At 37.4% G+C, this 5,416-nt stretch overlaps 1 long non-coding RNA gene across 1 annotated transcript; it reads left to right on the forward strand.

Moving 5' to 3' along the window:
- Positions 1 to 3,809: 3,809 nt before the first annotated feature.
- Positions 3,810 to 4,916, forward strand: LOC103598532. Its single transcript, XR_551211.1, has 2 exons — positions 3,810 to 4,149; positions 4,458 to 4,916. It is a non-coding gene; the product is annotated as an uncharacterized LOC103598532 (long non-coding RNA).
- Positions 4,917 to 5,416: the final 500 nt, after the last annotated feature.

Here is a 5,416-nt window from a genome sequence, read left to right on the forward strand (position 1 = left end):
GTTCCTGTCTTATTTATATTTCCAGATTATAATAAGCATCCAGAGCACAAAAACTATGTCTCTTACAACTTTGCATGTTCCATAGCAACTAGCATATATTTTCCTCATTTTGATGATCAGTAAATATTACTTGAGTGAATGAATGAATAAAGCAATGACTATACATAATTATGCTTAAAGAATACAACTTATTATGAAAGAATAGGAATGACTCATCTGTAACAATATGAGATGTCCATGGTACATTGTTAAAGAGGAAAAAAACCAAGTTGCAGAAAAGCCTGTACAGAATTACTTTATTTTTGCTAAATCTACAGCAACAAATTTCTCCCTAACATAGACAATGTGAATGTTTCTATATACCTAGAAAGCCATTTGGAAGAACACAGGCCTAATGGTTAACATCAATTATCTTTGGAAAGTGGGATTGAGGTGATGAAATTTTGAAAGTTCACAGTAGATTTTCCCTTTTTACTTGTTTTCACACACACACACACACACACACACAGAGAGTTATTTGGCTTTGGATTTTTTTTTTTAAATCAACAAAGTACATAAATTAGTTTTGCAATGAAAATTAAGGAAAAATGACATAAGGGAAGGGGTGGCTGTCCTTCAGGTGTATGTAGCTTTAGGGGGAAGGGGAAAGAGAAAGCCCAAAATTTACCACATGGAAGAATGTGAGTTATGAAGTACTACAACCAAGAGAAAAGATTAATTCAGAAAACTATAGAGGACAATAAATAGTTTTTGAACCCAAATATAACAGAATTCTGGGGGCTTATACACCGGCTGATCAAAAAACTCACTATCACACAAGACAACGTGGCAAGCTCAGGGCAGTGGGCCAGAGTGGGAAAGTTAGTTATCTCAATAAAAATGCCTCTTTCTTATGTTAAACTGTAGCAAGATTTCTATTGAAGAGACACCTCTCAAATGCATTTTTCTTATAAGGCTGGCCTCATCAGAGGCATACTGTTGGGAGAGAAAATTGTCCATTTCCATGTAATCCAGTGACACCACTGATGTGATCTAAACACACTGGATGAGTGAGGTATTTGTCTCTTAACCATCAGTAACAACTTTTTTCTTTTTTTTTTTTTTTTACTGTTAATCATGTACTAAGCACTATGCTGAGTGTTCCACAGGTTTTATTTTATTCCTGCCTCCCAACAACCTTATGATATAGCTCTTGCCCCTTCACAGATGGGGAAACTGAGGCTCAGATAAGTTAAGCCTGTACAGCAGTCAGAATTTGAACTCAGGAATCCTGTTAACTGATGCCAAATCCCTTACTCTTTGCCTATCCACAAATGTGTCTGTCACATGATCATACTGTTACGTTAAATAAGCAGGAGGCCATTAGCCTGAGGTTGTCTCCATACCTTGAGTTCCTACATAATAAATTGCAACCTAACTTACTACATAAACAAACTGAAACCTACCTTAGGGCTATAACAAACAGCCAGGTTTCAGCCAATCGTCACACCATGCCCAAATAAGGCCTACCAGTAGCAAATCAAGTGATTTCTCTACTTTTCTACTGTGACTGGCTTATAGGCTTATAAAAGCTCACACTGCTGGGCAGAGCTCTCTGAACCACTTCTAGTTCTGAAAGCTACCACACTGATAAATTGCTCTTTACTCAAATAAACTCTGCTAAATTTGTCCAAAGTTTTTCTTTTAACACCTATTATCTAGACATCCCATGCATTCTTGCCCCACTGTTGTGTAAAGGTTTGTCCTAATTGTGTGTATTCATATTTAACATTACACAAGAATCACCATCACACTACATCTCAGGTCAGTTTTTCCATCCTCTCAGCTTATCGTATTAGAACTATAAAGAATATTCTGCTGGAAGGCAGATGTTCCCAAATATGTCTATTTTACTAACTTGCTGTAGCTCCAACACATTTTACTCCACCTATTTTCTTTTCTGAACAGTGCATATTTTCAGCTTTTTTCAGTGTACAGAGAGAGATGTATGTTAGCCATTCCGTAAAGTAGTACAGGTTCACAATCCCTTATCCACCAATTTTCATGTCCAAAGAGATTTGGTAAATGAAAGACTTTTGATAACTCATTTGGCATCAAAGCCTGACCAGACCTGAACTCATTTGGCAGCAAAACCTGCCCTGAACTGACTTCAGGCTGTTTTTAATCTCCACTGATCACAATCATTGTGAATTTTCACTCATTTCATGGCAGCAACATCAATTTGTTTCATTACAGGGCACTGCCCCATACCCCACTGGGTGTCTGAAATATGATATCGTATATTTACCTTATTAATACTCCAAGATCCAAAAAGTCCTAAATTACAAAACACTCTGGACCACAAGAGTTTCAAATAAATGATTTCAGATGTACATTTTTTTTCCCTCCTCTTTTTTTTTTTTTTTTTTTAGAGTTAATAAGTGTTTTCCAAGTCTTTGATTTGGTGGACGTCTATGGCCATTTTATACAAACACTTTGTGACTTTAGAAAATTCAAAAATTGATCACAACCAGTTACAGATTTCTTTGTTCCTTCTCCACTCCCGCTGCTTCACTTGACTCACAAAAACAAACAAACAAAACAACAACAAAGGAAAATTCAAATGTTATAGTGGAAGTACAACACTTTTTAAAACTTTATTCTTGTATAGAAGTCATTATACAGTGCCTCCCTTGCCAATTACATCATTGTTCATTGATTGTGAGGCACTAAAACATTTTCCCCCAAAAGATTAACCTTTTTAGTTTTTTCCCCCATCAGACAGTGGCTAAATGTGGGAGATTTCTTTTCAGGCCATTGCTTGTTTATTTGACAGACTTTTTTGGAATATGTAAAGTAGCTTATAACCCCATGTCAGATCAGATTAACCATAATGTGATTAAAATTACCATGATCCAGCTGAGTCTTAAATTTCTGAGTGATCTGGGTTTTCTCAATCTGAATTTTATGGGTGTATTTACACAGACTCAGAGGGTTCATTTCCCCATTCATTGTCACATGATTTTCTGGTGTTCTGGCATGCTCCCAGAACCTTAGATGCCAAACCATAGCATCTGAACATGCATTAAATCTGGCACTTCAGAAATTTAGAAACTGCCACATAATTATTATTCATTACATGAAATTTTCCATGATAGGTGTATGAGTCATGAAGCTTAATTCTGAGAGCCAAGGAAATTTTCCCAAATGACGGGAAAGCAAAGGCACCTGACTTAAGACACTCCTTTTCTGTGGCAAATCAGTTGCTATGACAGTAGATTCACTCAGAGAACATGTACCTAAGTGCTTAAAATAGCAAAAGAGTACTTTTCCCTTATGAATCAGATTCTACAAGGAATCACTAAGCTTTCAGTATTTATATAATCTCTGTTTCCACAATCAACTAGAGTTACATAGTAGTGCTGAAAACAATCTATTGCTTAGGGCTTTTAAGTTTTAGCAGAGAAAAAGAAAGGAAATTCCTGTTTAGCATACATGGGTATATGTGCCTATTATCTTAAGAGCCTTTCACTCAGTTCAAGTTGAAATAATTTTGAAGTCCACACTGTAAAAGCATTAATTAATCTTTATAACATCTATGTGGCACAAATTAATGCAGTTATGCTCACTTTACAGGGGACTGATTAAAGATGTCATGTATATGTCTACCTTGAAGTACATTTTTTATTCAGAAATAAAACTGAAGACCTCAGATTCTTAGCTCCCTGAGTAATTACTATGTAATACGAATGCTTTTTTCTATGTACCAAGCTATTCTGGATGATTCTCAAGGTCTCCCCTTTGTCTTTACAGAATGTTTGTTGGGGGAGCAATCGGGTTGAGGACCTGAAGAATGCATCAGGAGGGCAAGGGCTCCCTCAGAAAAAGGCAGAGGGGGACGTGCCAGCAGGGCTCCCTGGAGGCCATCCACAGCCCCTGAGTTGCCATCCTCCTTGGTGAACGACCACACAACCAGTTCCTTTAGCTGCCTTTTCCTGACCAGTCCAGGCTGCTCGAACTCCTGAATCCCTCTGCAGAGTTTCCTTCATCAGCCATTCCTGTGCACAGACCTCACCCTGCTGTCAAGAGCAATAAATGGCCTGTCTGACTTGATGTGCGTGGGGCTTCACCAAATGGGAACTGAAAACCAGAGAATTTCATCTCCATAAGGTACCACAGCTGTTTCAGAAAGCAGAAGTGCCAGATTCACCCTTTAGTGATGGTCCTCAAAGGGTAATTGGAGAACGCAGAGAAAAACCCTTAAAACCTAAAATAATACACTGTAGTTCTGAAAAGAGAAGACATTCTAGACTTTTCTGCTTCATGTCTGTCTTTAAACAGCTATACTCATATACCTTGTTTATGTGCTAAATACATATTATAATAAATGGGAACTTCATTCAAGTTCTCTCATCTTATAAAACTTACTTATTATTCTTCTTCCACTTAACTTTTCTCTCTCTCTCTCTCTTTTTTAGTAAATATATCCAAGGATGCAGGAAGTCCTTTAGCACTTCTTATCCACCAAGCCAGCAAGGGGCTTACTAAGCCTAAGGAGAAGCCATTGAACATTACAGGCTTGGCCCTGCCCTCAGGAAGCTTCTGTTCTGGAGAACTGAGGTAGCCTAAGAAACAAAGCCTTTATAAACAAGTCACTTGTGTAATGATGCTTTGAAGGTTTGCATTTGTTGGCAAACAATAAGGATATGTGGGTCCACATTGTGTATTCAAGATCAAGTATCAAAATGAAATTCTATAACAGGCTTTGGCACAACTCCAAGTTTGAATTATGGAGGATAAATGTTCTCAGCTTTATACTGGAGTTTTTTGGAAGAAAAATATTATAAAAGATGACTCTATGGCAGTATCTAGAATACTAAAACCACTGAAAAACTACATTTAAAATTTTGTAATAAAAAAAGTCATTTTTGTCTGTATTCTTTGAATGGAATTTAGCCAAAGATGTGTTAAATAATTAGTCCTTTAAGTCTAATTTATTGCACCAGTTGCTCATGCTCATTTGTGCAGCAATTATGTAAGGGTTGCAAGTAGGGATTGCATTTTGTCTCACTTACAGGGGCTAATTTTTATTGGTCATCCTCAATCCTTGCCCCTACTTCCTGGGAGTCAATGCTACAGATCTTGTCACTTCTAGGTCAACCTACCCGTCCACTGTCTTTGAGGAGATGTCATAGCCTCTTCCTGTGAGCCTCTGCTTGATCAACTTCACTATCAGGAAGTAATTTCTTTCTAAGTTTCTTTTGAAGATCTAGGCCCATTTTTTATTCTCTGCTCAGAAGTTACTAATATACACCCTTATGGCTCCAGCACATCTAACTGCTTTGTCTCAAGCCAGCCTATACCCTGCCAAGGAACGATTCCCTAATTTAGGAAATCAGATCCACTAAATAAACTATCTGGCTCTGCTTTTAATGCT

Source organism: Galeopterus variegatus, unplaced genomic scaffold (genome assembly GCF_000696425.1).
Source record: "Galeopterus variegatus unplaced genomic scaffold, G_variegatus-3.0.2 Scaffold2662, whole genome shotgun sequence".
Taxonomy (NCBI): domain Eukaryota; kingdom Metazoa; phylum Chordata; class Mammalia; order Dermoptera; family Cynocephalidae; genus Galeopterus; species Galeopterus variegatus.